The 21,932-nt window shown below is 37.0% G+C and overlaps 1 protein-coding gene and 1 pseudogene across 2 annotated transcripts in view; one reads left to right on the top strand and one right to left on the bottom strand.

Annotated features, from left to right (window-relative positions):
• Positions 1-21,932, top strand: part of PPM1L (protein phosphatase, Mg2+/Mn2+ dependent 1L) — a 289,156-nt gene that overhangs the window by 19,089 nt on the left and 248,135 nt on the right. The gene's annotated exons all lie outside the window — the stretch shown is intronic.
• Positions 13,598-13,810, bottom strand: LOC148108437 (small ribosomal subunit protein eS27-like pseudogene; annotated as a pseudogene).

Raw genomic sequence — 21,932 nt, forward strand, 5'->3', positions numbered from 1 at the left:
TTCCTTTTTTTCCCTTAAAGATTTTATTTATTTATTTAAGCGAGAGGCAGAGAGAGCATGCATACAAGCACGGGGGGGGGGCAGAGGTAGAGGGAGAAGCAGACTCCCCACTGAGCAGGGAGCCCATGTGGACTTGATCCCAGGACCTTGAGATCATGACCTGAGCTGAAGGCAGATGCTTAACCGACTGAGCCACCCAGGAACCCTGAATTCCTTCTGTTTTAAGGCTGAATATTATTCTGTGGTATGTATGTACCACATTTGGTTTATCCATTCATCTGGCAATGGCTATCTGGGTTGTTTCCATCTCTTTGCTATTGTGAATAATACTGCTATGAACATAGGTATGTAAATATTTCTTCAAGATCTTGTTTTCAGTTCTTTTGGATATATACCTAGAAGGGAGATGGCTGGATCATATGGTAGCTCTATTTTTAATTTTTTTGAGGAACTGCCATGCTGTTTTCCATAGTGGTTGCCCCATTTTACACTCCCACTAACAGCACACAAGGGTTCCTACTTCTGTACATATTCGCCAAAACTATTATTTTCTGTTTCTTAAATAGTAGCCATCCTTACGGATGTGAAGCAATACCTTGTGATTTTGATTTGCATTTCTCTAATGATTAATGATGTTGAGTATATTTTCATATCCTTATTGGCCATTTGTATATCATCTTTAGAGAAATGTCTATTCAAGTCTTCTGCCCATTTTTTAACCAGGTTATTTGTTTTTTGTAGTTGTTGAGTTTTAGCAGTTTTTGTGTTCTAAATATTAACACCTTGTTAGATATGATTTGCAAATATGTTCTCTTATATTTCTAAAAATATTTTTGCAACTTTTTACATTGATATAATTTCAAACTTACAGAAAAGTTATAAGATTAGTACAAGGAACTCCCATATACCCTTTCTTCAGAGTTACTATTTTTTTAAGGAGCACCTGGATTTCTTGACATTTTGACATTTTGTTGAGTCCTTTAAACAGAACGAATGACTTGCAGCTGTGGGAGATTTAAAAGTATAAACATGGTTCCTGTCTGAATATGTAAAACAAATAAGGATGTTTATAAAGCAACCACTACAGATGAGAATAATACAAATAAGCACAAAAGTGAGAGGAGGCCAAAAGTAGGAATAGTTTTAATTATTAGAATTGGAGACTTGTTCCAATGTTTCTCAACATGGGATGATTTTTTTTCCCCTAGAGAACTTTTTTTTTTTTTTTTAAGATTTTAGGTCTAAGATTTTACTTATTTATTTTAGAGAGAGAGAACGTGCACACACACACATGAACAAGCAGGGGGAGGAGCAGAAGAGGAGGGAGAAGGAGGGGGGAAAGAATCTCAGGCTAACTCTACGCTCAGCATGAGCCCACCATAGGGCTCCATCTCATGACCCGAGATCATGACCCGAGATCATCACCTGAGCCGAACCAAGAGCTGACTGAGTTGACTGACTGAGCCACCCAAGTGCCCCTCCCCTAGAGGACCTTTTGCAATGTTTGGAGACATACTGGTTGTCACAACTGCAGGGGGCATGGGAGAAGTTATATTACTGGTCTATAGTGCGTAGAAACTAAAGATACTGCTAGACATCCTACAATACACAGGACATCCCCATACAACAAAGAATTATGCACCCTAAGTGTCAGTAGTGCCAAGGCAGAGAAACCATGCCCTATCCTTGGGAAGCAGACTTTGCAGAAAACCTATCTTGAGGACTTTAAGGCTTTGGGCCCAGAAACTCTCTCAAACACATCCAAACACTTGAATAACACTTTGAAGACTCTGCCTGGTAAAATAATAAGGTATGAAAAATATTTTCTTCTCTTTTTTGTGCATAACCCACAATAAGAGGGCTTAGTTGCTCTGCTTACTATACATTTTCTGCAGTAAACAGTCTAAAAATGCTTTGCCTGGCTTTATTCTGTATTGCAGTCACTTATGGCTAACCTGTTCCTCTTATTGCATTCTTTTCCTTGCCACTTTCTGCTGTAAAACAATATGTAAACTCTGAAAGAAGCGAACAGTACTATACAAAAGATCCTGAAGCTTAGAGAAAGCAAGCAGAGGTGTTGGGGGAATGTGCTTTAGATGGCTTCCTTTCAATCCTCGGTTCACTGCGGAGAAGCTAGGCGTCAGTTCTGTTTTATCACTAAGTCCAGTAAGCTGGGAGGAGAATAAAAATAGCATGCCCTTTGACCTCCTGTAGGGCTGCGTTTGAATCCAGGCCCATTCATTACTAGCTTTCTGACCTTGGGCAAGTAAATGATGTACTCTGAACTCATTATTGCCTTCTCTGACAGGGGGATTATATCTGTTTCAGTGAGTGGTGAAGGGCAGTGGAGTACAGTGGTTAAGGCTGAGGACTCTCACACCTAATTGCCTGGCTTCAGGTCTCCACTCAGCCACTTCTAGTTGTATGCCCTTTGGTAAGTTTCTCAACCTTTTCTAGACCTCAGGTTCTTCATATGAAAAATGAGAATAATTGTATTAGTATTTACCTTGTAGGGCTGTTCTGACATTAAATGGATTAATGAATGTAAAACACTTTATTGTGATGCCTGGCACATAGTAGGCACAGTAGATGTTAGCTATTTCGAGGGTTAAGTGGAGATAAAGGATATAAAGAACCCTGTAGTGTCTAGCAAAGGAAGATGCTTGATAACTGGTTTTTCAAAATTTAAATTTTAGTAGCTGACAGTTTAATATAATATAATGCCATCATACCAAAATTTCATTAGCCCCTGAAGTTAAATTAGTAGGGATTTGGTCTTAAGAAGTCTTCAGGATACAAAAAGAAAACTAGTCATTCATTTGCTTCTTTTTTTTTTTTTTTTAAAGATTTTATTTATTTATTCGACAGAGATAGAGACAGCCAGCGAGAGAGGGAACACAAGCAGGGGGAGTGGGAGAGGAAGAAGCAGGCTCATAGCAGAGGAGCCTGATGTGGGGCTCGATCCCAGAACGCCGGGATCACGCCCTGAGCCGAAGGCAGACGCTTAACCGCTGCGCCACCCAGGCGCCCCCATTCATTTGCTTCTTACTTGTACCTAGCAAAGATTCCTTTGGACCCAGGTTCAAAAATGTACCTTAAGAATTGCAGGCTTAGCCAGACTTCTGTGGAATTATAGGGGCAACTAGAGCAGCCACCTGAGCGTGTGGAGTGGCGAGGGATGTTTGGGTTGAAAATAGTTGTTTTTCTAGCCCTGCTTTCATGACAGCCCCATTGGCAGGAGGAAGTGAGGAAATCCCAGGAAAAGTTTGATTGTTTTTGAACTCCCTGTTTATCCTTGGGGTGTGGGTGTTTCAGATGAAGTGGTCCGTTCCTTCTTGACAGTGTAGGGGCTTTAGACTTACTCAAAAGTCATTTATAGTGGGACCAAATATCCTGCTATACCAGTCCCTGCTAGATATTAGGTTGTAGACATATTTATAGAGCACACATGGTCCAGCCCTTTTTAAAAATATGAAAGTATGTTATCTCATTGTAAGATAAAGTGTACGTAAAGGGTTTAGCCTGGCATTGTAGTGCTTTATTAAGAGTTAGCTGTCATCATCATCATCATCATCATCCTTACTCTTAAACTTATGTTTTAGTTTAGGTAAGAAACTAATGAAGTCTTTAATGTTTATTCAGCAATTTTATTTCCCTTTTTTTATTTTTTTACCTTTTATGGCCATACATTCAAAGAAGTGCATGTCATAATTCTACAGCTTGCTGAATTTTCACAAACTAATCAGACACATGCCTTCAATACCTAACTCAAGAAACAGAATATTACCAGTACCCCAGAAGCCCCACTCATGTTCCCTTCTTGCCATTATCCTTTAGTTTTTAAGGAAAAAATTGTTTTTTTCTTTATTGGCGTTCAAAGCCACTCATGTATGGCTTTATGTAAACACTTAATAGCTATGGCTGACAGTTTTAGCTGGCCTCATTACATGCTTTTATTTTCTTATGGTTTAAAAAGCACATCTCCTGGAAAGGGATTTCAGTCCTGCAGGCTGTTGCATTTGGACATGGAGAGGCTGAATGATCTGTAGATTGTCCTCTGCAAATAGGTGATGTGTTCTTTGCTTTTATTTATCCATACTATAGAAGTCCATTGAAACCAAAAAGTTGTCCATTGTACTAAAAGAAAAGGAAATTGGCTTAGCTGCACAGACCTCTTAGATGCCTTCTCTAAAAGCATTCCACACTCAAAAGAGCTAAAGGCACATGAAAGAAATCCTATGGTGGAGGAAGGTGTCACAGTGCTGGGTGCACTTGTGGGCGCTCATCTCCTGCCATTGAACAAGTTGATAAGGCTGAAGGACTGGCTACTTCTGGAAGTAATGGACTTCAATGTGTTTCCTTTGCCTTTGTCTGGACATATTTAGAAAACCATGGGGAATTTTTCAGAAGGCAGCTTCTCAGAGGAAGAATAAAAATTGGGGGGTTGAGTTCCAGGCTTTTTATATCTTCTTTTTAAAATCAAAGTACCAAACACATTAACTCTGAAATCACCAGGACATTAGCCTTGCTTTATGTGTCTTGTTTAACTTTCTGGGCCCAGCTGATGGCTCTGCTAAAATATTATACATGCATTTCAGAATGACATTAGTCATTTTTGGCCATTGTTTTATTTCTTGAGATTTATTAGTTAGTTTTAAAAAATTAAGATATAATTCACATACCATAAAATCTACCCCTTTAAAGTATGCAGATGAAGAGGTTTTTGTACGGATATTTACCACCACTATCTCAGTCTTCACCCTTGAGAAGAAACCTCTACCCATTGGCAGTCACTCTCTCCATTCTGTTTATTTAATAATTTTGCCAAATAAATGTCATTAACTATCTTTATTTCATAGAAGTCTTTCTTCTACAGGGTGTCCTGACAGCTGTGTGACCTTTTACATAGAGGTTTGTCCCATCTACTGTCCCTCCTAAATTTGACTTGGGAGTGCATTTTCAGCACTACCACCAAAACCACGTTGACTGAAATTGTTCTAGGACATAAAATGACATATGTTTAGTTATAATCACTTAAGAAAATTTCAGTGCATGTGAATTACAGTGTAGTTCCCACGAAACTAACTGAGCATGTTGAGGATTTCTGATTATCTGCCAAATCTGGGCTCTGTTTTATTACTTTAATGGATTGAGAAATCAGTTCTTTTGGCTTATATGGGAAGGTTTAAGTTTGTTTCTTTAACTAGTTTTTGAAAAAAAATGCATAAAATGTATTTGTATTTACACTTAGTTGATTTCTGAAGAATTGGAATTGATTATTTCTATATGACTGGGATTAACTTATTTAAAGTTGAGATTAACAATTTAGATTAATATTTTTTTGAATCTGTATTTTTATTATTTCAAAAGTAATATATACTGATTGAAAAAAAATTTTAGGTATGTAAAGCTTAGAAGAGTTGTTAAGTATAAAAAGAGAGTTGTCATCCTGCCTCTCACTTTATAGAATTTATACTTAAACTGTTTTTATGTCTAATCATATAACCTGCTTAATTTTTACTTAACTTTTAAATATACTGTGGCAATGCTTATTTACTGAATTGTGTTGTTCTACATTTTAACACTGTTTACAGTTTCTGGAAGGGTTAAAAATTTTTTTCCTTCTAAGATGGTGATTGATACATACTCTCAGTAATCTTTCTTAAAAATTACTGTGGTCTGCTGTACTCTGAAAACCGTAAAACACTGATGAAAGAAGTTGACGATGACACACATTAATGGAAAGACATTCCATGCTCATGTATTGGAAGAATAAATATTGTTAAAATGTCTATCTACCCAAAGCAATCTACACGTTTAATGCAATCCCTATCAAATTACCACCAGCATTTTTCACAGAGTTAGAACAAACAATCCCAAAATTTGTATGGAACCACAAAAGACCAAAGCAATCTTCAAAAAGCAATCTTCAAAAAGAAAAGCAAAGCTGGAGGCATCTCAATTCTGGACTTCAAGTTATATTACAAAGCTGTAATGATCAAGACAGTATGGTACTTAAAAAAAACACAGTATGGTACTGGCACAAAAATAGACACATAGATCAATGGAACAGAGTAGAAAACCCAGAAATGAACCCACAATTATATGGTCAGCTAATCTTTGACAAAGCAGGAAAGAATATCCAGTGGGTAAAGGACAGTCTCTTCAACCCAGGGTGTTGGGAAAACTGAACAATAACATGCAAAAGAATGAAACTGGACCACTTTATTACACCACACAGAAAAATAAATTCAAAATGGATGAAAGACCTAAATGTGAAACCTGAAACCATAAAAATCCTAGAAGAGAACACAGGCAGTAACCTCTTGGACATCAGTCATAGCAACTTTTTTCTAGCTATGTCTCCTGAGGCAAGGGAAACAAAAGTAAAAACAAACTATTAGGACTTCATCAAAATAAAAAGCTTCTGCACAGCGAAGGAAACAATCAACAAAACTAAAAGGCAACCTATGGAACGGGAGAAGATATTTGCAAATGACATATCTGATAAAGGATTAGTATCCAAAATATATAAAGAATTTATAAAACTGAACACCCCCAAAATGAATAATCCAGTTAAAAATGGGCAGAAGGCATGAATAGACATTTTTCCAAAGAAGACATATAGATGGCCAACAGACACATGAAAAGATACTCAACATCACTGATTATCAGGGAAATGCAAATCAAAACCACAATGAGATATCACTTCACACCTGTCAGAATGGCTAACGTAGCAACACAAGAAACAACAAGTGTCGGTCAGGTTGTGGAGAAAGGGGAACCCTTTTGTACTGTTGATGGGAATGCAAACTGGTGCAGCCACTGTGGAAAACAGTATGGAATTTCCTCAAAAAGTTAAAAATAGAACTATCCTATGATCTAACAATTGCACTACTAGGTATTTACCCAAAAAATACAAAAATACTTCAAAGGGATACTGCACCCAATGTTTATTTATAGCAGTATTATCTGTAATAGCCAAATCATGGAAAGAGCACAAATGTCCATTGACTGATGAATGAATAAAGAAGATGTGCTATATAGACAGAATGGGATATTACTCAGCCATCAAGAAGAATGAAATTTTGCCATTTGCAATGACATGGGTGGAGCTAGAGTGTTATGCTAAGTGAAGCAAGTCAGTCAGAGAAAGACAAATACCATATGATTTCACTCATATGTGGAATTTAAGAAATGAAACAAATGAGCAATAGGGAAAAAGAGAGAGAGGGAGAGGCAAATCAAGGAACAGACTCTTAACTATAGAGAACAAACTGATGGTTACCAGAGGGGAGGTGGGTAGGAAGATGGATTAGTAGATGATGGGAATTAATGGGTGCACTTGTTGTGACAAGCACTGGATGTTGTATGTAAGTGTTGAATCACTGTATTGTGCACCAGAAACTGATATTGCACTTGGTGTTACCTAACTGGAATTTAAAGAAAACTTAAAAAAAAAAAAAAAAAGAAAAAAGAAGAGGTGGTATATATACACAATGGAATACTATTCAGCCATAAAAAAGAATGAAATCTTGCCATTTGCAATGACATGGATGGAGCTAGAGAGTATAATGCTAAGCGAAATAAGTCAGTCAGAGAAAGACACATACCATATGATTTCACTCATATGTGGAATTAAAAAAAAAACAAAACAAATAAGCAAAAGAAAAAAAAAAGAGAGAAACCAAGAAACAGACTCTTAACTATAGAGAACAATCTGACGGTTACCAGAGGGAGGTGGTAGAGGGATGGGTGAAATAGGTGATGGGGATTAAAGAGTGCACTTGTCGTGATGAGCACTGGGCGATGTATGGAACTGTTGAATCACTATATTGTGCACCTGAAACTAATATAACACTTTACCATATTGGAATTTGAATAATAATACTAATAAAAAGAAGACATAAAAAAATCACCATCATCTGTTCCCGGTCTAGTAGAACTTCAGAGCCACTGCAGAAATGTGCATGCTTCCAAAGCTGGGTCTGTTCATCATGAAAGAAGACCGTGAGTCCAGAACTCTTAAAGAGGCCTCCTCCCTCAGAGCAGTTTTTATCCAAAGATTTTGACCAAATGACTTCCATCTCATCTGAATTTTTTTAGGCACAAATATTTCATCATGGTGATATAGTTGAACCTGCACACCTTCCAGTGATTCTCACAAATAGAATGGTATTTATCGTGTACTATGTAAAGACATTAAATAGAAGGCATCAAAAGTTTGTGACTAACTGGATTCACTAAAAAAAAAAGCCACTCCCCCCACCCCAGCCCTTGATTAAATGACTCTTTTTTTTCACTCTTGAATCTGCATGGTCTCCTGGAGTTTCCCAAAGACTCTATAATTATGTAGGGATGCTTGATTAGAACTGCCTTCTTGGGAGTCAGTTATTGGACTGAAGAAATGCCTTAGAGGTAGAAGAGATGGCGCTAGCAGTAAGTTTTTGAAGTACCAAAGAAGAATTTGGAAGAGAAACCTAAATTTGTTTTAGGTCAGAAGTATCTGGGAAGGCTGCATGATGACTGTGAACTACTATTTAAAATAAACAAGTTGAATTCAGTTATCCCCTGAGCAACTACCTAATAATGGATTTGGCATCTTTGAATGTGCAGTAATGTTTTCATTCTATTAGGGTAACTTGTAGCAAATTAATTTTAGGATGGATATATCTGTATCTTCACTGTATGTTTTAAATGTTTTGATACTGTTCTCATCTGCCACACTGTTTCATTCATATATAGCATCATATACTGGCACTGTGTGGCTGTTGGACTGTGACTTGATATTGATAATGGACTGGAAAAAGTTGTAAAGGGCCAAGCAAACCATCTTCTACTATATGAATAGTTAATCAGCAATAAGAGTATCTTTCAGAAAATGCTGGAGCTTTAATGGATATTACTCACTGTTGAAAGAGAAAACGGGAAAAAAAAATGCCACACACTGTAAAATGAGGTCAGGTTACACATACTCTAGTCCCTGTAAAACAGGGAAGAATTTGTAGGCTCTGAAGTTTACATCGTGTGTTCAACAGTCCACAAAAGGTTGGGCTTTATACTTAATAAATAGTACTTAAAAAGATTGTTTTTGTTTTTTTCCCTACGTGCTCTCTCACCCAAAGTTGAATTCATTTCCTTGTATAATTACCCTGTCAAATGTTAATTTATCTCAACAAATTCTTATTGTGCTCCTGCTACGCAGTAAGCACAGAATTTTGGATAATTACTGAATTTTGGATAGATCAGTGGTCAGTTGGGTTCATTGAAAGGAAGGTACTTCTGTTTGTCCCAGATAAACCTTACCTAAGGGAAGAACTGGGAGATTGAAGAAAAGATGTGCTGATCAACAAGACAGAACTGGGAAGACAAAAGTGGTGATTGTTTGGGAAAGAGTATCTTCTCAAGAATCCACTCTAACCAGTATATCTGGCTCTGTGGTTGTTCTGAGGGTGACTGAAAACTTTCTAAGCCTTTGACACAACACGGAAGTTGTTTCTCATATACCAAAGACTAATCCTGGGAAGCACGTTTTGTTTTACCCAGTTCATTTTTGCTTTATCTCATCCAACAACCATTTATAAAGTATTTGCTTACGCTTTGTTAACCAGTGTGCTAGGTATTCAAAACCAGTGGTCTAATAACTTATGCTTAAGGGTCCTAGTATATATGTTTTTATTGTTAACCAGTGTGCTAGGTATTCAAAACCAGTGGTCTAATGACTTATGCTTAAGGGTCCTAGTATATATGTTTTTATAGGAAGGAATTTTAAAAGTTCACTTCCTAGAACATTGTGAATGTTCTGTATAATTTTAAGCTCTGTGTAAGAAATAGTAAGAGGTTATTTTATTTACTTAAGAAGAAAAAAGCATTTATTTAAAAGTAAAATTGGTATTTTGTAAGTAACATGTCTGAAACTAAGATGAAAGATATATTCTTTTTTTAACTTAAAAATGCCCAAACTGGGGGCACCTGGGTGGCTCAGTTGGTTAAGTGTCTGAATCTTGGTCTCAGCTCAGGTCTTGATCTCAGGGTTGTGAGTTCAAGCTCCACATTGGGCTCCATGTTGGGTGTGGAGCCTACTTAAAAAAAATTATATTATCTATCTATATATAATATATATTACATATAATATATAGCAATATATATTATATATTATTATATTAATATATTAATTATATTAACATATCATACTAATATATATTGTATTATAATAATATATAATGTATATATAATATATTACATATAATATGACTATTAATATAATATGAATATATTATTATGTATATAGAATAAAAATGCCCAAACTAAAAAACTCAAACACTATAAAAATAATGTTCAATAGCAAATTAAATTCCCTTCTACTCCAGAGAAACAAGTATTTATCAGTTTCCCGTTGGGTATCTTGAGTAATAGTTTAGGCATGCACAAACGTATGTGATTCCAGTTCCCTTTTCATACAGATGGGTACATATGTAAACTCTACAGCTCCTTGTACTTTTTCAGGTCCATTGCAGTCCTTTTTACTGGCTGCTCAGTATTCCATTGTCTGGGTGAACTGTTCATTATTTAACCATCCCTTGCCAGTGGACATTTAAAATTTCCCCAGGTTTTTGCTCTTACAGGCAGTTATATATAATAATTTATCTTTTTTTTTTTTTACATATATCTTTCCCATGTGTGTATCTTTGGGATAAATTTTTAGAAGTGTAATTCTAGAAGCTGGGTCAAAGAGTATATGGTTCAATTTTGGTAGATATGGTCAAAAGGAGGTTCATGGGAGTTGACCAATTTATACTTCCATTAGTGCTATGTGAGAGTACCTGAATCCCCACATTTTAACCAGAACACTGCATTTGAGATCTTTTTGACTTTTGCCTGTTGGCTAGGTGAAAATGTTATCTTATTTTAACTTTTCTTTCTGACTAAAGTTGAACATCTTCTTATGGATTAAAGCCATTTGTTAGTATTTGTTTTGTGATCTTCTGGTTTCATGTCCTTTGCCTTTTTCTTATTGCTTCATTGGGCTTTTTCTGATCAAGTTGTAAGAGTTCTCTTCTCTCTGTATAAGAAAATTTGCCCTTTGTCATATGTGCTGACAATATATTTTGCAGTTTGTTGTTTAGGTTTTGACTTATGACACTTTTTTCTTTGTATATTTAAAAATTCTTATGCTGTCAAATTTAGCTATTTATAAAGTTTTGGGATTTTGTGTTTTACTTAGAAAGTACTTTCACATTTAGAGGCAAGAGAGATTATCTGTTGTTTTCTTCTAGTATTTTCATGGATTAGTTATTTTTATCTTTGGTCAATCAGAATTTATTATGTTAGAGAAACAAGGTAGATAGAAATTTAGTTTTATTTTTTCAGCCTCCTAGACTCTATCTTTTCTCCACCTATTTGAAGTACAGTTTTATTGTATACTAAATTCTTATATAAGTGGGTCTATTGCTGGACATTTCTTCTATTTCATTGCTTTTCATGCACCCAGTGCAAACTTTTAATTATTAAAACCTTATAGTATTTTAAAATCTAGAATTTTCCTGGCTATACTAGCATGTTTCATTTTATTATCTGACCTTTAGAATCAGCTTATCTGTTTGCAGATGACAACAATGACAAAAATCTGTTAGTATTCTTATTGAGATTGCATTACCTTTATAATTTAATTGAGATAAGTTGATAATTTTACAATACCCAGGAACAGGATACCTTTAAAATTTATTTGAGACTGTATTATGGCTTTCTGGAGTCTTAAAGTTCATATAGATTTTTTTTACATTTTTTTTTTAAAGATTTTATTTATTTATTCGACAGAGAGAGAGACAGCCAGCGAGAGAGGGAACACAAGCAGGGGGAGTGGGAGAGAAAGAAGCAGGCTCATAGCAGAAGAGCCTGATGTGGGGCTCGATCCCATAACGCCGGGATCACGCCCTGAGCCGATGGCAGACGCTTAACCGCTGTGCCACCCAGGCGCCCCTTTTTTTATATTTGTTATTAAACTTATTCTTAAGATTTTTTGTTTAGTTACTGATCTTATAAATAAGATCCTTTTTGGCATAATGTTTTCTGAGTTTTATTTATTTTTTTATTCAGGAAAGGTGCTATATTGATTGTCTTACTGTTTATAATAGTTTTTCCAGTTTCATCTCATAGGTCTTCTTTTTTAATTACATTAAATGTAAATACTGATGATTTTGCCTCTTCCTTTGCTGTTTGCATCTCATTTCTTTCTCTCTTCTAATTGCATTGATTCATACTTTTAGGATAATGTTAAATAATAGTGGTGATAGTGTGTATCTATGTTTTGTTCCTGAATTTAGTAAGATTGTTTCTAGAATTTTGTCATTAGTCATAATATAGACCTTGGATTTCAGATCCCCCCCCATATAATCATGTTAAGGAACTATAACTACTTTTCTTTGTTTTATTAAGAATTTTTAAGAGGTGCCTGGGTGGCACAGTCAATTGAGTGTCTGACTCTTGGTTTTGACTCAGGTCGTGACCTCGAGGGTGGTGGGATCATGCCCTGAGTGGGTCTCCATGCTCAGTGTGAAGTCTGCTTGGGACTCTCACTCCCTCTCCCTGTTCCCCTCTGCTCTGTGTGTTCTCTGTCTTTCTCTCTCTCTCTAAAATGATAAATAAATCTTAAAAAATTTTTTTAAATTAGGAATTTATGTTGAATTTTATCAAACATGTTTCTAAATTTATAAATATTATCATTTTTTCTCCTTTGATCTGCTAATGAAATCTGGTAAATCTTCTAATATTGAACCATTTTTGTCTTACTAGTAAAAGCCTCACATGATCATGCATGTATTATTCTTTTAAAGTATTGATGGATTCTGTTTATTGATATTTTCATTAGGATTTCTATATTAATATTTATATGAATGTATGAATCATAAATGAGATGGCTTTACGGGTTTTTATCTTCTTTAAAGGGTGCTTGAATCAGTGTTTTTCTGGCAATATACAAAGAATTTTAAATCTTTCTACCTTTTACTCCTACAAATTTAAATAACATTAGAATTATCCATTCCTTTGAAAATTTGATAGTATCCGTCTGTGTAACTATTTGGGCTTGGTGCTTTGTGAAGTGGGGCTTTGATATATTTCTTAGTTACAACATAGGTTTATTAGCCTATTTAATGGAGTCTAACACTAATTAATGACATGATGTTTATATATTTGACACTGTGAGAGTTTAGATTATCATTTTTAGCTGTTGGATCTTCTTTGTCGAGGTAGGACAGAGGGACAAAGTCAGGCTTCAGGGAAATAGCTGAGGGATAGCAGAACCTACCATGGGAAGACCAGCCATATTCTTGTCATTGAAGGGTTGGCATTTAGAATTATACGTGTAACTTCATATTTTCTCATTCATGTCAGTCAAAGTGTGTATGTCTGACAGGGGAAGGAAATTGTTAGGGAATATTCAGTCAGGGTTAAGCTGATCTGGTGGAGTTATTTGCAGGTTGTACAGTGTTCGTCGAGGATTCTGGGCACTAGAAGGCTTCTTTAAGTCATCTTTCATTTGAATTTAAACTAAGTGTTTTGGCCAATACATTTATTTGTTTATTTATTTATGTATTTAATCCAAAATCTGTTTATTGGGATAGCGTCCCACTCATCTTGATTCAGAGTGCTTTTAGTGCTGCTTCCGCCTGAAGGAGCATCCTTCTGTAATCCTTGCTTTTCCTCCTGTGGGCTGGCAGAGGGCAGTGGAGCAGCGGACACACAGAACTACCATTTGTGCATGGCTAAAGATGGTGTTGACTCTGTAGCATCCGGGGCACTTCAGGTCCATGGAGTAGGAGTTGGGGGTCTGCACCAGGCGCTTCTTCTTTTCCTCTCCCGGGGACGGGTGCAGGAGGTCCTTCGTGACGGCCACGTTCTCCTGGGTAGGTCGTCACTGCCGGAAAGGTGGCCAATACATTCAGAAGGTCTTCGACTTGTAAACACCTCACAGCTCACAATATTTTCATGCACTGTGCCCAGCTCCATAAGTGCATTTTTGTCTTCTGGTCTCCCTCGCTAGTTTTATCAGGCTAAGGTCATAACACAGTCACTGTGGACAGCATTCTACTAGACTCCCAATTGTCATGAGCCCATTTTTTAAAGAGGGTCATATGTGAAGAATTGGGTCTATACCTTAAAGAAGAAGTAGAAAGAGCACACAGGCTTTGAGTCAATGAAATGTGAAGTCATGTTACTTTTGCCATTGAACTACTTATTAGGCTTCTCCCAGCCTTCTTCTGTAAATAGTAAATGGGGATAATGATATGTCCTTTGCAGGGTTTTGTGAAGATTTAATGAGATAATGTATCTGACGAACCTGGAGCATAATTAGCATTTAATAAATTTCTTTTTTTTTTTTTAAAGATTTTATTTATTTATTCGACAGAGATAGAGACAGCCAGCGAGAGAGGGAACACAAGCAGGGGGACTGGGAGAGGAAGAAGCAGGCTCATAGCAGAAGAGCCTGATGTGGGGCTCAATCCCATAACGCCGGGATCACGCCCTGAGCCGAAGGCAGACGCTTAACCGCTGTGCCACCCAGGCGCCCCTAATAAATTTCATAATAAATTAATTCCTTTCCCCTTAATAGCTTATAATTTAGTTTTATTGCATGATTTTCTTTAAGTCTGGTTCCACTTCATTCGTTCATTCAAAAACTATTTATTGAGCACCTGCTCTGTTGCAGGCACTGTTCCAGGGGGCCTTAGAGCAACGATTAAGGCAGGCAGTGTCTGTGTTCTTATGAAATTTGCGTTCTGATGCATAGATGGAAAGAGATAAAAAACAAACTAGAAAATATCAGGTGGTGATTAGCAATGTGATAAAAAAAAACAAAAACAAACATAAACCAGGAGAGATAGAAATCCAGTGTTAGAAGTACTTCTTTAGATTGGATGGACAGGAAAGGCCTTTTGCATAAAGTGACAGTTTACTGAGACCCGAATAACAAGAAGGAGCCAGCAGTGTTAAGATCTGGAGGTAGAACGTTCCAGGCAGAGGCACCAGGTAGGAGAAAGGTGGTAGTGAGCTTCTTATGCTCCAGGAATAGAAGGCTGAACTGTTCAGACAAGGGCCAGATCTTGAGGGACCTCATAGGCCAGCATCTGGAGTTTGGTGTGAGGGGAGTTTGGAGTTTCTCAGAAGCCTAAGATCTATGGATGTGTGTTAATTATCATGGCTGAACTGTTGTGGTAATAGTCTAATCTCAGCATGAACCCAGATAATATACATAATATTATCCTTTGGGGAGAATGAGAATGAGAGCCTTATCTTAATATAGTGAAATAAGTGGATTAAAAATCAAAGTGAGGCCTAATACACATAACTAATTTTTATGTTAGCTAATGAGAGGTGATTAAAGTAATATGCTCATATAATTAACTTTTAATTATTTTTCTTAGTGACATTTAGTTTATGATAACTCTTCTTGGGATATTGTAGCATAATACGAAGTTATGTGACCACATAAGTAACGAATTTGTTCTGAACATCACTCATATTTGATGGTAACTTAGATTAAAGATAAAGGTATATTTTTTAAAATAAATTTTTTAGAATAGTTGTAAAGATAGTACAGAGAGTTCCCACATGTTCTACATCCAGTTCTGCTCTTACTAACATCTTACACTAGTATGGTACCTTAGTCAAAATTGAGGAACCAATATTGATACATTGTTAAGAAATGAAATTTTTAGTTGCAGAGCAACTCTGCTGCTAACCACCCAGAGTTAGTGCACACTCACAGGTTGAGGTAACAGTTCTACACGAGACTCTTCTCATTTCATATATCAGCAGGAGGCTTCGGGGTTTCTGACTAAGGAGCTGTATAAATTCAGGGGTTTCCACTAACTATTCCTCAGGTTCAGTAATTCTCTGGAATGACCCAGAACTTAGGAAAGTGCTATACTTATGATTACAGTTTTATTATAAAGAATACAAATCAAGACCAGCCAGTGAAGTGATGTACAGGGCCAGGTATGGGAGGGTCCCACAAGGGAAGCTTCCATGGCCTCAGAATGCATCACCCTGAGGCACATTGATATAGATGATTACCAACCAGGAAAGCTCACTGTGGAATGTCTCTCAGTTTGGCTTTTTCAGATGTTTTTCTCATGATTAAATTGGGGTTATCGTTTTTTAGGGAAGAAGACCATAGAGCTAAAGTGCCATTCTTACCACATCATATCAAGGGTACATAGTCAACCTGACTTATGACTGTTGATATCGACCTGGGTCATCTGACTTTAGATAGTGCTTATCATTGTAAAGTTACTCTTCCCTTTCTTCCCCGTTTTTCATATTGTGCTCTTTGGAGCAGTGTGCAGCCCACACTTAAGGACTGGGGGATTATGCTCTGCCTCCTTGAGCATGGAGTAAGATTTAGGAATTTTTGATAGAAAGAGAAAAGATTTGAAATGTGTAGGTTATTAACAATCTGTTAACCTTTTTCAAGTACTAGAAAAATGGTATCTTAGAGCTGGATGGGAACTGGAGGGGCCATAGTTTGAGATTGAGAGAGTACGCTGCTGAGGAGAGGGACTGTAATAACTCAAGGGCCGCATTTACCCGTTTCTGTCTCAAGTTGCTATCTGTGGAGTGGGAGGTAACCTATGGTAACCTTGCTGAATAAAAAGCCATCAGTCTTCTCCCAACCACCCCCCGCACCCCCATCCCCCACCTTCAAATGTGTTTTATGATAGGAAATATGGTGAGAGCTGCTTCTTTCCATGTGTACGGTAGTTGTGCACATTGTTTAATTTCAGCTTATTAAAGTGGTGTGCATGCTATTTTCCATGCAATTTAATTCTTATATAGGTTTAATTTTAGAAGTTGAATTCTGATTTTGTTATCCTTGTTTTTTATCTGGAAAGGTGCAACTTCTGGCTTATGGGAAAATTGTTTTAATGTGTTATGTACATTCAGGTTCTGTGATCTGGGATGTCAGATTACTTGTTGGACTGTTTAGAGAAAAGATGATCACTATATTAAATCTGATAGTTGGTGAGTAGGAAAAATACATTCTGAGTTGGCTAAAGTATTTGAGAACCCTACTGTGACAGGTGGCCTCATGCAAATAGCTGTCTTCATGATAAAACTCTAGCTTCCAGCCACATGCAAATAATATGAAATTTTAAGTCAGAATATTCACTGAAAGGCATTTGGTCTGGGATTGGGGGAAGATATGTTGTTCACCTTGTAGTTTGAGTTGCATCTTTATAATATTATTCTTTCAATTGTTCTAAGCAACAAGCATCATTTATAACATCTAAAAACAGTTAGCCTCTTTTGTGCTCATTATAAAACATGCAGTTCTTAATGGGCTGATTAATCCAAACAACACCCTCTGAGAGCAAGAGTGTTACCTCCACTTTATGGAAGGAAGAAACCCAGGGGGTGATAGTGACATGATCTGATTTGAGGCAGTGCTGAACCTGGTAGATTAGTTTTGGTTGTCTTGACTGGGTCCATGTCTAACTGAAAAGAAAAGCTGCTTCTTGCACGTTAGTTGGTGAACCTCACCCTACCATGCAGGGAACAACACTTTTAGGAAGAAATGTTACTTCTGGACCGGAGGATGGGCAAGTCCCACCCAAACAGCAGACTGTGTAATGTATTGCTATACCTTTTCATCTTCAAAATGTTGATCCATCAATAAGTATTGTTTTCCCCAGTAATTTTTCCAACTCTATCTATCTATCTATCTATCTATCTATCTATCTATCTATCCATCCATCTATCCCAAAAATATGCTCTTTTTCTAATTAACTTTAGATCAGGGTTTCTCAACCCAGATACGGTTGGCCTTTTGGGCTAGATAATCCTTCAGTGTCGTGGAGGCTGTCCTGTTCATTGTAGGGTGTTTAGCAGCAACCTTGGCTCCTGCTCAACCCCATCCCAGACTATGACAAACAAAACTGTTTTCAGACATGACCAAATATCCTTCAGGAGGCAAAAATCACCCTATGTGGAAACTGCTGCTCTAAAGTTAGCAAGGCAACCCTCAGACCCCAGTTCTGACTGTCACGTGTAACTAGGCAGTGCTGTGGATCACCACCAGCCTCCTTTTCTCCAGCTGTAAAGTCAGGGACATTATTTGTGCCTGTTAATGCTGTTTCAGGATTTCATTGAGAAGATAAAACAGTAATGAATAACTTTGTATAGCAAATTTATCTTGACACAACATTGAACAGTTTTGAAGTAAGCCAAATTATATTTACAAGTTAAGTACATTTCCCCAGGTGAATTTAAACTATCTTGTCACTGCTTAATTATATTCCTATCTACTTTTAGGAAAACCACAAACATTCCCCCACTTACCTCTTTGTAAAGCTTCACAGGGTTCCCTCAGCAGTTTTTGTCTGTAGCTCTTTGATCTCAGAGTGGTTTTGCTAACCAGTACTCAGTGCTAGTGATTTCAACTAGTTGTTTCCCTTTAGGGAAACAGAATTCCTCCTCTCTACCTCTTCCTAATTCAAAGCTGAGAGTTTAGCAAACCCTGGCCTGGGAATACTTAAAAGAATAAATCTTTTCAACTTTCTTTGAACATCTTATGTACATCTTAGGTAAAGGTTCATGCTGTTTGCTTAGATGCCATTATGAAAGAATGGAGTAAAGCAAAAGAAAACCTGCAAGCATCATCTTTTGCTCCCATCATCTTTTCCTTTTGGATATATATATCCAAAAGATAGGTTAAGACGTTGCATCTGACCAGGGGCTGGAGTTAGGGGTGGGCCTGGCGGAAGGGGTAGAATGAGCTTCCTAGACTCCGTGGAAGGTATTTTTGGGCTGCATCTCTGCTACTTTGCTTCTGAATCTACCTTTCAACCTCAATTTTCGAAAGTGTCTTTTACATCAATTAGCACATTAAGTGTCTTTTTTGGGTGATCTGAAAAAATAAGAAACCCTGAGTAGAATGTACACATAGAGGGATCACAGAAGTATCAGCTTTGTAACTGTATTTTTCCTTTTGTGGGACTCATTTATTTTGAATGTTCTCCCTTTTATAGCTGGTACCTTTGGCTATCCCAGGGAAGCAGAGGAGCATAATGATTAAGGGCTCCAACTTTGGAGTTGGAAGGATCTGTATTTAAATTTGGTTATGCCCATTCCTAACTCTGTCTCCTAGCTTCTCTGTGCCTCATCTGTAAAACAGGTGTTAGAACACCAGTTTCATAGGATAGGAGTGTGGATAAAATGAGATAATGTCTTTTATTAGGTACTTGGTAGGAGCTCAGTGAAATGTGCTTCCTGTCCTTTCACTCTCCCTTCCTGCTTTTCTTATCCTTCCCCCACTGAAACCAGTTAATTCCATATAATTTGGATTATCCAGAATAAACAAAGGACCTCCTTTCCCACCATTTCCCCACCATGCTCACTCTTCCGATCTTTTCTAAGCCTCAACACCCCAAGTGTGTTCATGCCCCATGGCCTTTGCATTCACTCTTCTCTTTGCCTAGAACATGTTTCCCAGATATCCACGTGGCTTGTTCCTTCACTTCCTTCAGGTCTCTATTCATATGTCACTTATCAAAAGAACCTTCTCTGGGGGAACCTGGGTGGCTCAGTAGGTTAAGTGTCTGACTGGTTTTTTTTTTTTCTGTTTTAATGTTTTTTTATTATATTATGTTAGTCACCATACAGTACATCCCCGGTTTCCGATGTAAAGTTCGATGATTCATTAGTTGCGTATAACACCCAGTGCACCATGCAAAACGTGCCCTCCTTACTACCCATCACCAGTCTATCCCATTCCCCCACCCCCCTCCCCTCTGAGGCCCTCAGTTTGTTTCTCAGAGTCCATAGTCTCTCATGCTTCATTCCCCCTTCTGATTACCCCCCCCTTTCTTTATCCCTTTCTTCCCCTACCGATCTTCCTAGTTCTTATGTTCCATAGATGAGAGAAATCATATGATATTTGTCTTTCTCTGCTTGACTTATTTCACTTAGCATTATCTCCTCCAGTGCCGTCCATGTTGCAGCAAATGTTGAGAACTCGTTCTTTCTGATAGCTGAGTAATATTCCATTGTATATATGGACCACAGCTTCTTAATCCAGTCATCTGTTGAAAGGCATCTCGGTTTCTTCCACGCTTTGGCTATTGTGGACAATGCTGCTATGAACATTGGGGTGCATATGGCCCTTCTCTTCACTACGTCTGTATCTTTGGGGTAAATACCCAGTAGTGCAATGGCTGGGTCATAGGGTAGATCCAGCCCCGTGTAGGGAGGGCTCTGCACTGGCCGTGGAGTCTGCGTAAGATTGTTTCTCTCCTTTCCCTCTGCCCCTCCCCTGGCACACTCACACACTGTCTCTCTAAAAAATAAATAAACAAATAAAATGTAAAAAAAAAAAAAAGAAAAACCTTCTCTGACCACTGTATATGAAATAGGACTTGCTGTCCACTTCTTGGTACTTCCTAACTTCCTTGCCCTGCTTATTTTTTCCCATGCCACTCAGCATTTATTGGCATATTTTTGTTTCTGTACTGTCTTTATCTCCCCACTAGAATAGGAGTCTCATAAGGACAGGGACTCTTTGCTAATTGCCATATTGCTCAGTGCTTAGGACAATACTTGGCCTGTTTTTGGTACTCAATAAATATTTGTTAGATGCATGAATAAAAAATAATATTAATTTAATTTAATTAATTAATTTATTTTAATTTACTTAATATTATTTTTTATTCATGCTACATTTTTTGAGTTTTTCAAGAAAAAACATGTGGATTGAATTTAAAAAATAGTTAAAATACTTAAATTGTCCCTTATTGTTATTGCCTCAAAATACTATTCAACTTAGTGACCAATTTTAGCCTTCACTGTTTTATATTAAAATATGATTGCTTCTGAGGCTTTTTTCCTTTATGCAGTTTTAATTTTAGAGAACTTCTAATTATATCATTAACATTACCATCTGTAGGTCACTGTTGTGTGGTGGATTGGGAAAACAGGGAGAGTCCTATATTCTACTTATATCAATTTTTTGTGACCTTCAGCTGATTGTCAAAATCCCAGTACTTTTTTCTTTTTATGGAGAAGTTGACATACATGAAATACTGAGGTAGATTTTCTTAATAACCTAAATTGGTGTCAAGAGATATTTTGTGATCAAAAACCAGTTGACTACTATGGGGAAAAAAATCTGAATTGCTTTTTAAAAATTAAATATTGAAAGTTAAATTAAATTAAAAAAATTAAAGTCAAAAGAAAATTAAAATTAAAAAGAAAATTAAATATTAAATAGTACGCAATATTTAAACAACTGGAGTTGTGGTCATTTTAATTTTAGCAATCTAATGATAATTACACTTGTCAGCCAAATGATTTGGCATGTATCTTTTTTTTTATTTTAAAGATTTTATTTAGTTATTAGAGAGAGAGTGAGCGAGAGAGAGCATGGGGGCGGCAGAGGGAGAGGTAGAAGCTGACTCCCCGCTGCTCTGGGAGCCTGACTATGAGGAGGACTTGGTGCTCAATCCCAGGCATGACCTGAGCTGAAGGCAGATGCTTAACCGACTGAGCCACCCAGGTGCCCCTTGCCATGAATCTTTAAAACCTCACCTAAGATGCTGTTTTATTTCTGCTCTATTTGTGCTTTACCTCTGTTTCTGTACCTGGCCCCCTTTGGATTAATAAAGCATTCAAAGAACAGGAAAATCTGGTATCCTTATGAATTCTATGGCTTTCACATATTATCTTTTTATTTCAGGTATGGAAGAATGATAAACAGTTTAAACAATTTTTAAAGCAAACTTTGATAAGCAATTTTTTTATGAGCTGTTTCATGACTTCTGGCTTTTTTTTTTTTTAATAAGACTGCACAGTGCTTTTCATTTTCTATTTAGTACTGCCTGTTCTGAGAGTGTTATACTTTGCTTTCATAATTTATTTGAGAAAACATAGACCTATAA

This window comes from Ursus americanus, chromosome 20, assembly GCF_024610735.1.
Source record: "Ursus americanus isolate L20-20 chromosome 20, mUrsAme1.1.p, whole genome shotgun sequence".
NCBI lineage: Eukaryota > Metazoa > Chordata > Mammalia > Carnivora > Ursidae > Ursus > Ursus americanus.